Source organism: Xenopus laevis, chromosome 2S (genome assembly GCF_017654675.1).
Source record: "Xenopus laevis strain J_2021 chromosome 2S, Xenopus_laevis_v10.1, whole genome shotgun sequence".
Lineage (NCBI taxonomy): Eukaryota > Metazoa > Chordata > Amphibia > Anura > Pipidae > Xenopus > Xenopus laevis.
The window spans coordinates 155074434-155093205 of NC_054374.1; the positions used below are offsets into that span (position 1 = coordinate 155074434).

The 18772-nt window shown below is 36.0% G+C and overlaps 1 protein-coding gene across 1 annotated transcript in view; it reads right to left on the reverse strand.

The window, feature by feature from the left end:
* LOC108710006 (contactin-5) overlaps nucleotides 1-18772 on the reverse strand; it is a 759713-nt gene that overhangs the window by 508741 nt on the left and 232200 nt on the right. The window contains exon 3 of the mRNA XM_018250343.2: nucleotides 2167-2245. The gene's annotated coding sequence lies outside the window, so the exon portion shown is untranslated. The remainder of the gene's footprint in view (nucleotides 1-2166; nucleotides 2246-18772) is intronic.

The following is an 18772-nucleotide window of genomic DNA, read 5'->3' on the forward strand; positions in this document are numbered from 1 at the left end:
TTTTTCTAGCCCCATGTCAGATTTCAAAATTGAATATAAAAAAATCTGTTTGCTCTTTTGAGAAATGGATTTCAGTGCAGAATTCTGCAAGAGCAGCATTATTAACTAATTCATTTTGAAATTTTTTTTTTCCCATGACAGTATCCCTTTAAAAGGATTTACCTATCAATGATAACATTAATACCATTAATTCTGGCCAGCCCGTCACTGATTTACAGTTAGTAGATCTTTAAGAATCCTTTTTGTTTGGCATAAATGCCAAAGATGTACTGTACGTGGTCTCATTTCTTTACCACCTACAATCACGTTCTAAGATTAAGGGTGACAAGAATGCTGTCTGTGAATTTTTATGAAGCATGGTAGTGTAGAAGTAGCAAAACTTTCTAAGCTCACCTCCCCATCCTTAACAACAGTGAGAGAACCACAGGTCCAGTATTGGAAAAAATTATAATTTCAATAGATTTTTCTATAGAATTTTTCTATAGAATAACATAAATAGTGATGGGCTCGTTTCACTTTCGCTGTAAACAGTGTAAATTTGCGAAAATGCATTGAAGTCTATGGGTGACAAAAATATTTTTTATGTATGGGCATCATTTTCGCAGTGAAACTTGGAAACAGAAAAATTACTCATCACTAAACATAAATATTTAAAAACAATCTGTTAGTTTCTGCAGGAGTTTATATTCCTTTCTCAGTTTATTCTGTTAATTTCCTTTACTGTGCATCACCATGGGGATACAATTGGTTATCGATATCATAAATCACATTTAAATATTTGTGATTTAATTTAAAATTGAACACATATCCCTGTCCCATAATAAATCTAATTCAAATATTTTTTTCCTTGTCATGTTTTGTCTTTTCATACTCCCATATTAATACCAAGGATGCACGTAACACGTCAGGCTTTAAATGACCTTTATTTAGGGTTAAATAAAAGTACAATAAAACCCATACATTAATCAAAAAGTCCCTTTCTTAGGCCCAATCTCATAATGCACCAAGTGGACCCCCAAAAGTAGTCTGGCCTGCCTCAAATGAAAATAGAGAATTGTGCAGCAGTGTTGGTAGATTCTAAGGGGCCAATTCATTAACTTCGAGTGAAGGAATAGAAGAAAAAAAACTTTGAATTTCGAAGTGTTTTTTTGGCTACTTCGACCATCGAATGGGCTACTTCGACCTTCGACTATGACTTCGACTTCGAATCGAAGGATTCAAACTAAAAATCGTTCGACTATTCGACCATTCGATAGTCGAAGTACTGTCTCTTTAAGAAAAAACTTCGACCCCCTAGTTCGCCACCTAAAAGCTACCGAACCCAATGTTAGCCTATGGGGAAGGTCTGCATAGGCTTGCCTAACTTTTTTTGGTCGAAGGATAATCCTTCGATCGTTGGATTAAAATCCTTCGAATTGTTCGATTCAAAGGATTTAATCGTTCGATCGAACGATTATTCCTTCGATCGTTCAATCTAAGTATTTGCGCAAAATTCTTTGACTTTGCGCAAAATTCTTCGACTTCGATATTCGAAGTCGAAGGATTTTCATTCCCCAGTCGAATGAAGCCAATATGTTCCTTGGTATAGGCACACATGCTCCTGGTTAGAGATCCCCATCACAAAATCAGGCTAGGAAATAGGGAGGGGGCCCAGTGCTTATTTCATGGGGTTCCTTTTCCTTTTAACACCCAATATAATTGGGTAGATTGCTATGAAAACAATGGCTCCACTTTAACCCTTTAAATGCCAAATGACCTCTACTGTGTTACACCCATGCTTCATGGCACCAAATGGTATACAGTAACAAAAGCAAAACCCTGGCACTCAAAGGGTTAAATCATTTTAAAACCGTCCAATCATTGTTATTTAGTCTTCTAAATGATTGTCAAAATGATGGAATTGGGTAATAGCAAAAGGGTATACATACCCAAATTAGCTTTCATATTGTTACTGCATTGCATTCCTGATTAGGAGATGTACAGGTGACCAATTTGTATATGAGATGAAATGGTCCTTTAACAGTGATAAAGTGAATTCACTTGAAAATCAAATTCCCGGAATTATTCTCATTTTATTAAGGACAGACCTAGCCATAAAGATATTACATTTTCAATCTGGTTTATGAAATAAGCTTCACAGAAAATACAGTTTTGATTGGGCCTTACCTTCTCAAATATGTCACCAGGGATGTGTTACCTACAGCAGACAGTATATCCAATTTTGGGAAATTGTTTTATGTCCAATCTAGAAAGGTAAAATATGCAAAGATTAGATGCCTGGTGCAGATTACTTATCATTTTTCTTTTGAAAATACATCTTCACGGAACTATCATCACCTTCAGTCCTATTATTCTAACAAACGGCAGGATTTACACATTCAGTGTGGAACCAAATCAAACAGATAAATCAGCATAAAAATTTCAGGCACTATACACATTTGAAATAATTTTTTACCCTAGATGAAAACATAGATCACAAAAGATCTTGAAGCAAAAACTTTTTAAAGGTTAATGGCAAAACAACTGAATTACAGATGCCAGCTGAAAAATGCCCGTGACCTATATTCATACTTGTAAACTTTTTGTTAACTTTTAAATATGGATTATGTTAACATTTTTATTTGATAACTTCAAAGTTTATACTGTAATTATTTTATTAATATTCCGATGCTGCCTTTGGCTTTGCGATTCTTATTTACCTGCATGTTTGCCTTTTTTCTTTCTTTTATTTCACGATCATTTATTAATTCATAATAAAATAAAAAATAATAAAATAAAAACACTAAAATACATACATACAGAAGTTTAAATTTATATATATATATATATATATATATATATATATATATATATATATATATATATATATATATATATATGTGAGACCATGTTGCAGATAAAGACTCATATATCCCAACATAAATCGACCATTAGAAGGTTGAACACCAAATTACGGTTCCCAAACATTATGTGGAAAAGGGACACTCTGATTTAGAGTTAAAATTCATGGTTTTGGAAGAAGTCCATCCACCCAGATGTGGGGGGTATCGTGAGTAGGGATGGGTGATTTTTTTTGCCTTGCTTCACCGCAAAAATGTCACCAATAGACTTGTATGGCATTGTGCGTCGAACAAATTTTTTTTGACGCCCATAGACTTTAATGGGCGTCAGCGACATTTTGCCGGCAGCAAATTTTTGGCAAAACGAAATGGATCAAATTTGCCCATCCCTAATTATTAAGAAAAAGAGAGGTATAGTGGATCCATTAGTTAAACACATTAGTCCCCAATGGGTTTTCCACAGTTTTTTTTATTTTGGTTTATTTCCTATATTAGAGCAAGGGGAACAGCAGCATAGATGTAGCTACTAAAGGGTTAATTGAATGTGCTAGCGAGTGCTGTGATGTCATATCCCATTAGTGAGTTCCTGTTTGATACCTTAAAAGGGTTGTACCAATTTGTATCTCATTGTAACTATTGAACCCATGTCCTTGAAAAAGGAGATATATATTATTTATTTAATGTACAAAGTGCATGGAAGGGTATTTTGTATTACACTGAATGCACTTTACACGTAGGGACAGATTTATCAAGGGTTGAAGTGAATTCAAGGGTATTTTCAAAGTAAAAAAGTTTGATTCGAAGTAAAATAGTTTGAATATTCGACCATTCGATAATCAAAGTACTGTCTCTTTAAAAAAACTTCAACTTCAATAATTCCCCAAATTAAACTTGCAAAGTGCTATCTTAGCCTATGGGGATCTTCTACAGCATTTTTTTACGTTTTTTTAAAGTTAAAGTAAAATCGTTTGATAGTATGATAAAATCGTTCGAATCGTTCGATTCAAAAGATTTAATCGTTCGATCGAATGATTTTACTTCGACCGCAGAATACCCAAATTTGATGAAAAAAGTTTGAATTCAATATTCAAATTCGAAGTCGAAGTATCTCAATTCGATGGTCGAATATTTAAGTATTTTTTACTTCAAAATTCGACCCTTGATAAATCTGCCCTGTGATAATTTTTACAATTTTTTCCAGCAAAAGGGTTAGAGTCCAAAGCTCTTAAAGGGGAAGGAAAGCTACAGAGACAGTTTATTGCTAATAGATTAACCACAACAGTGCAAGCTAGAATGTTATATTTATTCTGCAGAATGCTTTACTTTAACTAAGTAAACAGCTGTAGACACTGTCTCCGTTTGTTCTGGATAGCAGCTGCCATATTGTCTTGCTTTAACATCACTTCCTGCCTGAGTCTCTCCCTCATAGCTATGAACTCAGATTACAGCAGGGAGGAGAGGAGGGAGGGGGAGAGGAGCAAACTGAGCATGCTCAAGCCCTAGCCCTGGAGGTTTAAGCTGAAAACAGGAAGTCTGATACAGAAGCCCATGAGTACACAATAGAAGGAAAGAAATGCTGAGTTTCTTTTGACAGAGGACTCAGCGCAGCATTACTTTGAGGGTTTACTGGTGTATTTATATAGACCTTTCTGATAAAGCTTACTTACTTTTAACTTTTCATTCTCCTTTAAAAGCAAATCTACATTTTCAGTAATTGTTGGGGGGTTTAGGTGGAGGGCAATGTGGCCTGTTCTATTTTTCTCTGTTAAAAATGTTAAATTCACACATGGTTGATGTCACTAATTAATCTGTATCAGCCTCCGATTATAGATCTGTAATTGATAGTTATTATGAAGAGAATTTCTGTCAGCGCTAATCACAGATAAATTAATAAAAATGATGGTTATTGCCAGAAGAGAGTCATTTGAAGAGCAGTTTTAGTCTTCTAATATGGATTAAGCATTTTTATTTTTTATTTTTTTGCATAGACTCAGGTTTATAGGCAAATTTGAAGAGCAAGAATATAACACATTGGGGCAGATTTATCAAGGGTCGAATTTCAAGGGTTAAAAAACCCTCGAATTCGACCCTCGAAGTAAAATCCTTCTAATTTGAATATCGATTTTGAAGGATTTTAACACAAAAGGTTCGATCGAACTATCAAATAAAAATCCCTCGATTGAACGATTCAAACGATTTTAAGCAATCGATCGAATGATTTTTATTCGATCATAAAAAGTGCCCAAAACCCACAATGTCCCCATAGGCTAACATTCAATTCGCTAGCTTTTATTTGGCAAAGTATTGAGTTGAAGGATTTTTTAAAGAGACAGTACTTCGATTATCGAATAGTCGAACGGTTTTTACTTTGACCAATTCAATGGTCGAAGTACCCAAAAAATTACTTTGAAATTCGAATATTTTTGGATTCAAACTATTCACTCGAGCTTAGTAAATCTGCCCCATAGGGAAATCATGTATATATAGAAGTAATTCACGCAGGATAACTTTAAGCAGATATTTACCTATGTGCAATTCACAGTAGGGCTTTTATACAAACATTTAAAAAACCCAGCATATGCAACTATCAAATTAAAGTTCTGATAGACCTTTGGCAGTCTGAATATCTAAAAAAAAAAAATCATTTACTTCACTGGCATTTACTTTTCTCCTCCTTACCTACAGTATATTATATATACAGCTGGTTACTACTTCCTGGACAGAGAGTTCACTCACTACCCGTCGCTTTTTCCACATACAGTATGATAACTCATAAATCACCTAAATTTACTTTTCCAGCCTCAGTGAACACAGTACCTGTTATACTCCATACTTACTCATAAAGCATTCTGGGAGAGATATACTTTACTATGTGGCAGATTTATCAAGGGTCGAATTATGTAATAATTCAAATATTTACTTACTTTGAAATTCGAATAAAAAAATAAGGTTTTTTTGCAGGTGAATAGGCTGTATTTGATCGCTCCAATCGAAGTAAGATTGTATTCAATCGAATTCTATTAGAAGTTTTTTTTAAAAAAAAACCTTAGATTTTTCAAAGTCCACCAAATGACTCCATACAGGTTCTAGGAGGTTCCCCATAGGCTAAAACAGCAATTCAGCAGGTTTTAGATGGCAAATTGTCAATGTCGAAGTTTTAAAGAGACAGTACATGATAAATTTCGATATTCAAATTTTAATTTTTTTTTAAATTCAAATCAAATTTGGACTGTTATCTAGTCGAAGTACACAAAAATAGATTGAAATTTAATTTTTTTACTTTGAATTTTCACTTCGTTCTTTGATAAATCTGCCCCTTTGTGTATAACTACCTCATTCAAGGTGCAGGACACGCAGATTCAGATTCTTATAGCCCATAAAGGATTTTTACATTACAGTACATGTAAATGTATATAAACCTTACAGAACAGAATAAGATGACCCTTCATTTTAACCTCAACTGTATAAATGAACATAATTACTGGCTTATCTGAGGGTGTCAGATAATTAATTAACATTAATCATATATAATAGGTTCTTGTGTCAGTAGTCTGACATTAAATGATTACTCAATTAGCATAGATTTTTATAAACCTGTACAGAGAAGTATCATTTTATTATATTAAATTAGCTCTATATTTTTCCATTTCATTTGTGCAGGTATGTTGTCATTATCCAGAATACGTTGGATGCGGGGTTTTGTGGCCAAGGGGTCTTTCTGTTATTTGGATCACCTTTTTACCATTACCATACTTTAAGGTTGAGGTGAATTTTCAAATGAAAAAAATCTTATTTTGAGCTCTTTTTTGTGTACTTCGACTAGGGAATAGTCCAAATTCGATTCAAATTTGTAAAAAATTTGAAAATTTGAATATCGAAATTTATTATGTGTGTCTTTAAAAATTTGACTTGGACCATTCACCATCTAAAACCTGCTGAATTGCTGTTTTAGCCTATGGGGGACCTCCTAGAGAAGGAGTCAATTGGTGGACTTTGAAAAATCAAAGGTTTTTTTTGTGAAAACCTTTGAATCAAATTCGTTTGAATGCGCTATTCTTTCAATTCGTACGTTTCGAATTCGGCCGAATACGGACCTATTCGATCAAAAATTTATTTTTTCAATTTGAAATTTGACCCTTGATAAATATGCCCCTAAGCATGATAAAAACATTTCAGAATATAGTATAATTAAGTCAAAGGCAACTGGATATTTATAGTTTTTCTTGAAAATGTTTCGCCACTCATCTGTTTGGCTTCTTCAGTTCAACTTAAGAGGCAGGAAATTCCTGGGCATTTAAACCCTTGAGGGTAGTAAAGTCACAGACATCCAATCACAATGGTTACATAGAACTTCAGTAAGGTGTTGGTTGAAACTCACAGATGAGGTGAACATTGTGATGAGTGGTGAAACATTTTCAAGTTTTCAAGTTTTTTTTATAAATGACCTCCCATTCGAGTTGTGAGTAAATTTGAATATATTAGAGTTAAAAAAATTTCACATAACTTCAAAATTCGACCTTTTATAAATTTGCCCCTAAATGTTTACCGTATATACTCGTGTATAAGCCGACCCGTGTATAAGCCGAGGTACCTAATTTACCTAAGAAAACTGGAAAAATGTATTGACTCGTGTATAAGCCTAGGGGCCCCATGTCAGATTTCAAGATGTGAATGTGCCAATGAGGTGCTGCACCTAGGAAAGCAGAAAAAAGGTACCGCGGCCCCAACACACCTCCCTCTCCCATAGCGCAGGACTGTCTGTGTGATCCCATAGCGCAGGACTGTCTGGACCTGAGAGCCTTGCAGCTCTGATAAAACATTTGTCAAATCTGGCGACATTGCACCTGTGTCAGGCTCATTTAGGTTATATTTTTGTTGGACCACTTTGCACTTACTTAATATTGAGCATGTTCCTGGCACTGGGTCTCTTTCATCCAAAAGATAACTGTAGCTTTTTAGATTTAAAGTTTAATAACATTAGCATAAAGTAATATTGTTTTTTGGAAGGGGCTGGGGTTTTAACCCATAACATTTATCACTATGATTTGGTACATTTGCAACATACCTCCCTCTCCCATAGCGCAGTACTGTCTGTATGATCGCCGCCCGGAGCAGGTCCAGGAGCTCCGGGCGGCGCGTCCTTCCCTGCCGGCGTTCGCTCCCAAAATGGCGGCGCCCATGGCCGCCACGTGGGTAGCGGCCGGCGCCGCTACCCACGTGGCGGCCATGGGCGCCGCCATTTTGGGAGCGAACGCCGGCAGGGAAGGACGCGCCGCCCGGAGCTCCTGGACCTGCTCCGGGCGGCGACACAGTCAGTCACAGACAGTCCTGCTGGGGCCGCGGAAGGAGCGTATCTACGTATGACCCGCGTATAAGCCGAGGTTGAGTTTTTCAGCACATTTTGGGTGCTGAAAAACTCGGCTTATACGCGAGTATATACGGTAGTTGCCTTTGACTGAACTCTACCAGATCTATATCATGACTTGGATAAATGAGAATCTTCATAGATAAACGCATTTTCAAAATTAAAACCCAAAGGGATTGTTTTGCCACTAACAGGGCTTTATGCATCTTAGTTACCATCAAGTACAAGATACTGTCTTAAGATAGAGGAAAATCATACAAAAAATGCTTAAAAAATGGACTTATTTTATTCTGTACAGGTATAAGATGTTTTATCCAGAAACTTGTTACAAAGAAAGTTTAGAATTACCAGAAGGCCATCTCCCATAGAGTCGATTTTAAGCATTTTATTCAAATTTACTTTTTCAGTTTCCAGATAGATCCCATACCTGTATTTGTTTTTGGTTTAAGTAATTTCCTTTTTCTTTTAAAAACTACTGTATGTTTTCGTACTATTTTTTAGAAAAGATAAATATTACTGGCAAAATTCGAATGTTTGGATTTGTAGTGCTAGTTCTTATAATTGCTCATTCAAAGAATGACAGTAAGGCTAAATAGGGTAGCTAGTAGTGCACATAGAGGCTCCACCAAGGAATGCAGAAGTTTAATCGCTTCTTCTTCAGGTGACTAATACCCCCGAAACTGCCTTCCTGCTGGCTAGAATGTAAATTGCAGGCGGGATGGCACTTGGAACGCTTCATTTTCCAAAGTCGCCCTAAGTTGTGAAACTGCGGGCGACTTTGGAAAGCCTAAGCGATCCATGTGCTATCCTGCCAGCCATTTACATTTTAGCAGGCGGGAAGTCAATTACGGAGATTAGTCTCCTGAAGAAGAATCAATTTGTCGCTGGGCGACTAATCTCTAGAAGTAGCCTAAGTATCACCCACCAGCAACTTTCCAGAGTATGGCATACAGTACCAGTAATTGCCCTACATTGCACCGCCATGCTTGCAGTATAGTTGCAGATAGGCTGATGAGTGTCCAGAGAGACACTTGCAGAGGAACACTACAGGCAATTTGCTGCTCAGGTAACACCAGTACCACCAGGACATTGTGGGGGTTATTTATCAAAATCCAAAAAGGTCTCACTATTTTCTGAAACGACTCTGATCAAATTCACACTGACTTTTCTCCCCTATTTATCAATACATTTGCACAATTTTTTCTTGTGCGGAAAAAGTCACAATACAATCATAAAAAAATCTGAATCGGAATTTGTGCCCAGAACCTACGATTTTTTTTCATAAAAAAATCTTCCAGTTGTTATAGGGACATCTTACATTGAATAATATAAATTAAATATTGCTTTTAGACAACATTAACTTTTTAACTCTCTGCACAACCAAAAGTTAATAATTAAAACCTTTAAGATTTGTTCCTAAATGTAATTTTTTCCCAATGTTTTGGAGAACACGTTCTTTCCCATTAGATCTCCTCCATCCTGCACCGATGTCTCCAGCAGTGATGCTCGATTTGTTATTTACCTTGACATTTCAGCATGGTAATGGAAATCTGCACTATAGCTGAGCATAAATAATAGATGCTGGATATAGTATCTTTCAGAAGAGTGGAATAGCATATCTCTCAGCTAAAAGAACTACAAAGAAGAAACATGGCAGAGGTCAATGTGCACTTTGTTAGATTCCATAAGTTCATTAGGGATAGCTGGGAGCAAGGCAGAAACTGGTAAAGCCCAGTGGATCCAGATTATTTGTTGTTTGGCCTCCATATCTATGTATAGGTCACTTCTATTTTAACATATAACTAAAAATCGTTATATTTTTGCAGAGTTTAGTTCAAGGTTTTGTTATGCAAGCCAGTATGGAAGAGCATTAGCACTATGCAAGAGCAAAAACTATTCTTGATCTTGTATGCTAACCACCAAGATATCCTTTTCCTGGGTTGTCCAAGATCAATGCCCCTAATGGAAATATTTTTTTTATATACTTACTTATGCTCTTTGGATAATCACCTGCCATTTTTTTTTTTGACAAGGAATCAACAAGTTGCAGCCTGAAAAGTCAAAAACTCTGGGTTGGGGATTTGAGATTTCTTATTTGGTTGATTTCTGATTATTTATCTATTATTTATTTATCTATATATAAAACACATATATTTATCTATGTGTTTTTCACTCCATCTTTCCCCTCTTGATTCTTCTTTATAACAGTTATTTACTTTCCCTAATCCCTATACCTACCCAAGGATTTAGGCTTTTTCCATGTAGATGCCTTTGCTCTTACACAGCCATTTTTATCATTCATTTGGGTGAAAATAAGACACCAGTCTAATAAGTCCAACTCTTTAATGTTTCACCAGGCATTGCTGATGTAGAACATGCAGAAATCCCCAAAGCATATGCCAACGCTACCTCTAGAAAAAGAATAGTTAATATTTTAACCTTTCTCCCTAAGGAAGCAGAATGATTTATGGCAACCCTACTCTTTCATGTTTACATCCCTTGATAGCAGACTACATTATAGGGATCCTTTACATCACACCCTACAATTCTGTAAGTTAAGAGGCAAAAATGGTTTCCACTGAATGGCATTATACCATTATACAAGTATAGGTGCAGCAGGGGCAGCCCCCTAAGTTTGATGTTTACATGCACAGGCAGCTGTATTTACAAGCCACAGAATAACTGAGGAATCTGGAATTTACATTCACACCTACCCTGTTCCAACTGAAAGTGTAGGGTTTCCATACTAATTGCTTGCAAAAATATATCTAAATACCACCATAGTGATTCAGACTAATCAAGATTGAGTTCGAAATATGAGGATTTAGAGTTTTTTTTTTTACTAGGCTTTTTGGGGCAAAACTCAAATTTTTCTGTTTTTTTTTTTTTTTAAACGTGAAAAAAGCAAGTGATTCGGGGGAAAAATCATGTTTTTATAAAAAATAAATAAGGTAGACTCAAGTATTGAAGTTTGGTCTTTTTTTAATCAAAAAATTAGATAAATTCGGATTTTAGCAAATAACCCTCTATGGGGCAAATTTACTAAAGGGCAAAGTGACTAATGCGGGTGAAAATTCGCCAGCGTGACTTCATTTCAATACTTCGCTGATTTACTAATGGACGCTGGCATTACTTCACTAGCAAAGGAGATAGACTCTAGTGGTACTTCGCTCCCTAATGCCTGGCGAAATTGCACTCTGGCGAATGGACATAACTATTAAATTCACTAAGATGCGAATTTTACTGAACGTTACCTCTTGCGCCAGACTTGCCTTCGCCACCTCAGACCAGGCAAAGTGCAATAGAGTAGATAGGACTTCCTCAAAAAATAGTTGAACATTTTTCTATGTCCCAAAAAAATGCTAGCGTCTTTTCCTTTTTCAGGGTGATAGGCTGAAAAATAATGTAAATTTTTTTTGGGTTAATCGGCTTCCCCCCTACATTTCCTAACATATGGCACATAAACTATACACTGGGCTCATGTGTAGGGCAATATAACAACTTTATTTTATTTCATCAAGGTTTCCTGGGCTTGTGTAGTGTAATGTATTTGTTGCAACATATATATAACTTCCTGCCGTATGCAAATTAGGCAACGCTAGCGCAACTTCGCTTCACTTGGCGCAGTAACGCTAGTGCAACTTCACCAGCGTTGGATGCCCTGGATGCAACTTCGGATTTTAGTGAATTAGCGTTGTCCTGGTGAATCTATGCCCAGCGAAGTGTTGCGCTCTGAGTGAAGCCTTCACTGGCGAATTTTTGGAGGTTAGTGAATTTGCCCCTATGTGTCAATTCAAATCTACTATCATCTATCAACTGCGAAGTCCCTGTAATTGCAGTGTGAACATATCTGATCAACTGCAGCCACACCAAAGCAACTGTTACCATGCTATTTATCTCTTGTTCCTACACTGCACACACCGTGGTCTTTGTTCTGATAAATATATCAGCCCTTTAATGACTGAAAGCCCTTTATGGGCCACTTTTATGACTGATCATGGGTTACACTGGTTTTCCAAAGTTTAGGTGGATTAATAGCTGTTTAAGGGGAAACAAATCAGCTACTGAACCATATAATTTCTGACTCTGGTGCCATCTTGGGCAGCAGCCTCACTAACAACCCTCTGGACACACCTAAGACTCCAAACAAGGAATCAAGTAGATGAAATTGGACTGACCAAAGTATTCAACTGCTGCCTACAGGACCTAATCTTGAACATTGTCTGCAAGACATGCGCTGCCAATTTTACTCCCATAGCAACACAAACAAGTGTTTATTTGTAAAGATACTGTAGGACCACTGTAGTATAAATGCTCTCATACAGGGATCCCCAACCATTTGTACCCTTGAGCCACATTTAGTTGTAAAAAAAACAACATAAGCACACAAAAAGTTTGCTGTCTACGATTCAAACAATTTTATTGTACGATTGTACGATTTTTCCTTCGAATATAAAAAACTTAGAAAATTGCTCTGGAAGGTAACCATAGGCTAACATAGCACTTCGGCAGGTTTTAGTTGGCAAAGTATTGAAGTTTTTTTAAAGAGACAGTACTTCGATTATCCAATGGTCAAATAGTCGAACGATTTTTACTTCGAATCGAAGTCAAAGTAAATTTGAAGTCATAGTATCCTATTTGATGGTCAAAGTATTCAAAAAATTACGTCAAATTTTTTAACTTCGGAAATTCTCTCGAATTCACTTGGACCCTTGATAAATCTGCCCCTAAGTCATAAAGCATGACATTACTGCTGTATTACGAGAGAAAGGATGCACCAATAAATTGACCAATTTAAGTAAATAACATCAATAAACATTGCCCATGGTTGTCAGACCTTTTGAAAAGTGTTGCTTTAAAGAAAACTTTCAATGTCACTTATTTCATGTATTACAAAGTAAACTTTTTTTCTTGTTTTTAACAGTTATAGGTTTATCCCAAAATTAACATTGCAGACATTATCAGACATAATGCTGAATAACTAAATGGGTGTGCTAATTTTTGACAAACTTTTCATTTTTTTAGCTATGTAATCAAGACTGTCATTATGATGAATCTGTATGTAATTGTGTTGTATTTAATTAGCCGCTTTAATATGCATTTCGTTAATACATTGTCCTATGCAACCTCCAAAATGTTCTTGAAGAGAAATACACGGCACACACAGCAAAGGCAATAAACTCACTAAATTAACTGTGAAATTTTACTTGTCTTTTTTTCCTCTGCAAGGGCGAGTTCTGAAATGAGATAATAACTACTGATTGTTCTATTTGACATGTACTTTATAAATTAATCTCGTATTCCCTGTTATTAAAAGGATCACTATTTTTAGATTATAATTGGGGCAGAATAAAATAACACTCTGGTTAATACGTTGGGACAGAAGAGAACGGATAGCTTAATGGCAAAGAATAGGAATCTATTTTTCCGACTATTATTTTCTACCGTAATTCAGACCATGATTGATTTAGGGTGTGGGGCAGGAGCTGAAGAAATTAAACATGGTTAAACAATACTCAGCATTGATCTGATCTGCTACATGGAAGAAAATATGTGCTTTAAGGTACATGTGTTGAGATACACCATTATTAGTTTATCCATCTCATTTTGCCAAAAATTTGCAAAACGGTGGGAAAATTTGCAAAATGGTGCAAAATCTGCAAACATTGAAAGTCATTGCAACAAAGAAAAATTTGTAGCAAACTACTGCACATTATATAGTCTATGGGGATTTCTTCTGTGATTGTAGAGCATATTTTTGTTTTGTCGTGTGCCAAATTTTTTAGTTGTGCAAAGGAAAACAAGGAAACAATGTGATGAATTTTTGAGTTTTGTGAATATTTTTGCCAGCGTCAAAACCCGGAAGTTCTAAGCGAATCTCTTTCACTCACCACTAAGGGGTTATTTATTGAAATCCGATTTTTTATGGTCAGAGTTTGCACGGGGGTTTGGTATTTTAAGAAAATAGTGAGAAGTTTTTCGGATTTTAGTAAATAACCCCCTTAATGTTATTATTCACCTAAAAGTCAGTGATTGTGCAGACCTGACTGCAGCATTTAAATTATGTGATCCTGTTTTGCTACTCCGTAAAATGATTTTTTTTTGCAGGTGAATAGTCATGGGCTAATATGAGGCATTTCACTTTGCTGAAAATTTGCAAAATGGCGAGTGAGCAGGGTGTGACTCAGGCAGGAAGTGATGTCACACCAAGCTAATACGGCAGCTAATATCCTTAACAAACAGAGAGAGCTTCTAGAGCTGTTAACTCAGGTATGGTAAAGCATTCTGCAGAATAACTATAGTGTTTATAGCTTTCACTATTGTGATTAATCTATTGGCAATAAACTGTTTCGGTAGCTTTCATTCTCCTTTAACGGTTGTTTTGCTAACAATATAAGCACTTTTGTGAAGACGTGGTACCTTGTGCATCCCTGTACTTATATGCTTCTCTGTATTTACTGAAAGTTCACTGATGATTTGTAGCATAGTAGAGCAATTAGAGGAAAATGTGAAAATGACAATACTGCTCTTGCCTTACCTGACGGAAGGCATAATGTATGCCATTATAATTGCTTTAAAATAGAACAAATGGCCTTTTAAGTGGAAAAGAATAAATATAGAGTGAATGTGTTACCATGAATAGCAGTGCCAAGCGTAGAGAGACTTCCCATATCAGCATCACTCACAGCTTCCCTTGAGCAGTGCAATAAAAATCTGCCATATAAGATAATGTCACATATTATTCACCCTTATTTCAACCTCTCCTTCTTGTCACTTTGTTCCATTTTCTCATGCAAATTGCCTGTTGCTTTGCCAAGGAAAGAAAGAGAAAACATTCTGCCTTTATATTTTGCTTTGCATATTAAATTGTGTTTTACTTGGACCAATAGTCCATATATCAGTGGTCCCCAAACAGTAGGACAGTGGCTGGGGGTGCCAAGCCAGCAGACCAATTTGGGTGAAATATGGAATGAATGCCAACTTGCTCACCCAAATACACAGCCACGGCAGACTTTTTCTCGTCTACAAGAACTTAAAGCTGTAGACGTTCAAGCTGTTTATTAAGAACCATGGGGCGCACTTTATATTTCCTTATCCCTAGAGCACATTGTATGTGGACTAGGAAAGGAATCTGTAGAAAGGCTGTCTGGAAATAACAGAGATGAGGTACACAGTATATACTTAGGGGCAGATTTACTAAGCTCGAGTGAATTTTCGAAGTCAAAAAAGTTCGAATTTCGAAGTAAATTTTTGGGTACTTCGACCATCGAATAGGCTATATTCGACCATTCGACTTCGATTCGAACAATTCGAAGTAAAAATCGTTTGACTATTCGATAATCGAAGTACTGTCTCTGTAAAAAAAACTTTGACTTCTTTACACATCGAATAGAAATCCTTAGAAATAGATTGCAAAAAAATAGTTCGAATCGTTCGATTCAAACTATTTAATCGTTCGATCAAACAATTTCTATTCGATCATTCGATCGATCGAAGGATTTTAATTTGAGGGTCGAATTTCGAAGTTTTTTTGCCCCTTAATGTGATGAATCTGATGCGTTTCACTTCAGCAACAATTTGCAAAATGGCAAAATAGCTCCCAAAAGCATTGAAGTCAATTACTGTCAAAACACACCAAGTGCCATTTTTTCTTTACTAACCATTATAGTTAGTGATGGATGAATAAATCCGGCAGGTGAAAATTCACAATGATTTTCTGTGTTTCGTCGCGTCAAATACATTCTTGAAACTCCCGGCATCAAAAAAATTTGGACGCGCTTTGGAAAAGTTGCCCACATCAAAACCGCTGCATATCAACATTATTTGGATGCCCATTGACTTTAACGCCGGTGTCAAAATTGGCGCGAGCATCAGAATTTACACGGGTGTCAAAATTCAAGTTTCACGAAGAATGGGAGAAATTCGCCCATCACTAATTATAGTCTATCCTGTGAGTTCTCTGCCAAGTAATGTGTTGGTAGATCTTAATAACTTTATGGTGAAGTGCTGGGATATCGATATATTGGATAGGCAACATATCCAGAGAAACAGAATTGTTTTGTAAGGGTTATGAGATGATGACATGCTAACCAACAATGACAAATGGGCATAATGATTAACATTCAAATTTGACTTTTTAAGCACAATTCAAGTTTTTGCAACAAAAATTGCAAATATGAGTTTCCAAAACTCAAACTTTAAATATTATTATGCGCAAAAAAAACCTAGAAAAAATCTACAAAATAAGTTTCCTGATTAGTGATGGGCGAATTCGCCGTGCATAAATTTGCCCATAACTATTCCTGGTGCAAAAAAATGTGTTGATATTATTAATGGATATTTATTGGAGCTAATTATTTTTTATTGTTTTCCTTATTTAATCAGTCAATCAATAGGCAAGAGAATATTTGAGTTCCTTAATTGAATTGGAAAGTCAGTGAAACAACAGGTTTATCCTTATATTTTACTATGCTGCTGCAATTTCAGAAATACAGATTGATATCTCAATGTGGAGCATGTTGCACAAGCAAGCAACATATTCATTGCAGGGCAATAAAAAAACAGAAACCCCAGCATTTGCCAAGGTGCATCATTTATTCGATTTTAATTTGAAAAAGTTTTCCATGTCTTAAAGGAGCTATAAATAAAAATGGGCTGTTTTATAACAGGTTTGATTGAGCAATTTCCTTCTGCATGAGTATTTTGGAGCAAGAAAATAATCATGAATAGGCAAGACAAAGGAAGCAATCACTATTTAACGTTACGGGAGAGGGAAAAAAAACACTTTAAGGACCCTTTTCTCATCTTTTGATGGACTAAACATATCCAATCACAGCATGCACATTCACACCCGACTGCACTTACATCTACACTTTTAATTGGGCACATCAGCCCCTTATTTCTACGGCAGCTTGTGTTCCTATATAGTTTTAATTATAACTCTTATTACTGTAAAGAAGGGTGCAAGGAGTTACACTTCGATAATTGGGGAAAAACATATAATACCCAATAATTATTTGACAACACTCCAATATTTGTATCCAGAGAGGTGGGAAAACTCATGTCAGGGATAAAAATATTTTACAGATAATTAAAAATCTAAAGGGAAAAGTCATTTCATTTTGAAAGTGAATCCACGTAGAAAAAAAAAATGAAGCTATATAATAATAATAATAATAATAATAATACATAGAACGGAATGATTAATAATGTAGGTGCACAGAGCATCTGGGGTACTGCAAGTGAGCCAACAATCCTCCACAATAAACTGTGTGCTATGAATACCAATAGATATAACTAAGAAAGGTATTATAAAAACCTTGAAAAAACCTTTGTGCTTTGGAAAAATCAATCAACGAATACAGTTAAACAACACATTAGGGGGCACATTTACTAAGGGTCGAATATCGAGGATTAATTAACCCTTGATATTTGACCCTTGAAGTAATATCCTTCGACTTCAAATATCGATTTCGAAGATTGTCGAAGTCGTAGTCAAAGGTCGAAGTAGCCTATTCGATGGTCGAAGTACCCAAAAAAACCCTCTAAATTCTAAGTTTTTTTACTTCGAATCCTTCACTCAAGCTTAGTAAATGTGCCCCTAGATGTACACTAACAACAAATATACAAATATACAATGGAAATTGATAAAACCGTGGGTCATAATAAGGATTTTTTAATGTAGGTACAGACTGAGTACATGGACTATGAAGATAAAATCAAGTTGACCATGTGCTATGCATACCCTAAGGCACAATATGATCTTAGAATGTTGCATATTGCACCTGATGCAGCAAACATTGTGTACTTTGCAGTATCCAACCCTCTCTCTCATTCTGTAGCTATTAAATGTATTTATATCGTAAAATTGAGAGTGATCAGGGTCATTATGCTGCTTAAAGCAGCAGGGCCAAGCTTTACCCCAAAGTATGCTTCTGTGCACTTAACCAGTCAAACATGCTACTAAGGGATAAATAAATAAGAACGGTATGATATAAATGCTGTCCATTAAGGTTTGGGCCATCTTTACTAGCCCTTGATGACCACAGACCCCCAAATGTCTTGTCTCCTGATTCATAGCACACGTTTTTGGGTGATACTAGTTGAGGTTTATGACCTCACTTCCTGTCTTACACTTTATAATGTGTGTTCAGCTAATGTTTTGTACACTTGATAAAGGGCTTCTGGCCCGTAACATGTTGTGTGCAATAAAGAGCACCTAGCAGCAAGTTCTGCCCTTTCACTTGCTTTCTCTCAGTTCTCTAACTAATAGGTTCACTAAATACTTTGTATAGAGAATATAAAATGAAAATTCTGAATTACATTACTCAGTATCAACTATCAGTCCCTAAGAAACATCTTCTATGGTAAGTGAGTCTTATTTTCTGCTTGATGATTTTGTCATCCTCTAACTTTAGCTCATTGAGCATGTGCAGTGCCGCTGGCAGTCACACGATGACCTAACAAGATCCAAGATGTGGGCTCTTGTGGACAACTTTGAGGACCTGGATCATTACTGTTATAGAGCTGCTGAACCTCTGGGCTGGTACAGTAAGTTTAGTATTCA